This window comes from Myotis davidii, unplaced genomic scaffold (assembly GCF_000327345.1).
Source record: "Myotis davidii unplaced genomic scaffold, ASM32734v1 scaffold72, whole genome shotgun sequence".
Classification (NCBI taxonomy): domain Eukaryota; kingdom Metazoa; phylum Chordata; class Mammalia; order Chiroptera; family Vespertilionidae; genus Myotis; species Myotis davidii.
Genome location: NW_006284618.1, coordinates 1,854,383 through 1,856,076, shown reverse-complemented (window position 1 = coordinate 1,856,076; position 1,694 = coordinate 1,854,383). Strand labels below are relative to the sequence as shown.

General features: G+C 55.5%; 1 protein-coding gene across 2 annotated transcripts in view; it reads left to right on the top strand.

Annotated features, from left to right (window-relative positions):
* The window catches only part of RGS10 (regulator of G-protein signaling 10), a 27,197-nt gene that overhangs the window by 24,801 nt on the left and 702 nt on the right, over positions 1-1,694 (top strand). The gene's annotated exons all lie outside the window — the stretch shown is intronic.

The following is a 1,694-nucleotide window of genomic DNA, read 5'->3' as shown; positions in this document are numbered from 1 at the left end:
CCTGCCCGCCCTCCCCGCCGCCCCCGCCTCTCGGCTCTGGGTGCCTCCAGCCCCTGCCCTTCTCTTCTCTTTGAAGTGTGAGCCTCAGAGCCACGACAGGCAAACAGGATGCTCCACTCCCACGCTCACAGACTTCAGACAGACGTGGGGTCGAACCGCATCCTGCAGGCAGTGGGGGGTCCCACCTGCCGCGGACCCGGTGTGGGAGGGGCGCAGGCTGGGTGCCGGCAGGGGCCTCGGGAGCTGGCATCCTCAGTCCCTCTCTGAGCACCCGGGCCACACTTGGAACTCGGTGGGCATCTCAGAGTTCCCGTGGGGGCCCTCAGGCCTGCAGGGCCGGGCCAGGCCGGTGGTCGAGATGGTAACGTCTACTTGGCACGTTCGTGGGAGGCCACGGGGTGATAACTCCTCATCCCCCGTCTTACCCCTGGCTGCGATTTCAGTATTTCCTGGGAATTGTTATTTTAAATATATTTTTATTGATTTCAGAGAGGAAGGGAGGAGAGAGAGAGAGAGAAACATCAATGATGAGAAAGAATCATTGATCAGCTGCCTCCCGCATGCCCCCTACTGGGGATCAAGCCCACAACCTGGGCATGTGCCCTTGACCAGAATCAAACCTGGGACCCTTCAGTTCCCAGACCAACCCTCTATTTACTGAGCCAACCTGGCTAGGCATTATTATTATTATTATTATTATTATTATTATTTGGGGGGCATTATTATTTTTAATGAATACAGTCTCTAAACCTCAGCAGTGGGTCTAGGAGACAAGATTGCTACACCACAGGTTTCTGGGAGGCGTGGCCTTTCGGAGCCGCTGGAGATATGGACAGGCGGGAAGGGTGCTCAGGGAAGGGCAGGCAGGAGTTAAGAATTGAAAGAAACCCCCAAATCCTAAACCTTCTGGGTTGTTGGCTTTGCCGATAGCACATGGTTTAGGTGGACCCCCTGTGGTTGAAGTGGGCGGGGCGGGGGGACGGGGGGCATGAAGGTACAAAGGCCGAAGGTTCCAGGTCTCCCATCCCCAGCAGACCTTTTATATATATATATATAATTGATTTTTTACAGAGAGGAAGGGAGAGAGATAGAGAGTTGGAAACATCGATGAGAGAGAAACATCGATCAGCTGCCTCCTGTACATCTCCTACTGGGGATGTGCCCGCAACCCAGGTATATGCCCTTGACCGGAATCGAACCTGGGAACTTTCAGTCTGCAGGCCGACGCTCTATCCACTGAGCCAAACCGGTTTTGGCCCCAGCAGACCTTTAATTTACAAAATAGCTCGTGTGCCTGGAGGGAAAGGGCAGATGTAAAAGATGTCAGGGTGTCAGCACCCGCCTGGCAGCGAGCGCCCTTCCAGACCGCTGGCCCTCCATCAGGCCTGTTGCTGAAGCCGCCCCTCGCGTAGGCTGTGCCCTGGCCCCTCTGCCCGGATTGAATGAGCCCCCTGTTGCTTCCTGGCATAAGGAGGGGTTTGTTTGAGTTCTTAGATGCCAGGCTTCTGTGCCTCTGATGACGTTGGCGTCCTCTGGCCTGCACCCCAGCACCGTCTCTGCGGGAACAGTTCCTGTTCCATCTCTAGTCCCTGTGTGTCATTTTTCCACATCAAGTGGAGCTTCTTAAAGGACCTCTGGCCACAGGGCTGTGAATCAGTGCTGCGGGCACTAGACTTCCGTGGAAAACAGAGAGG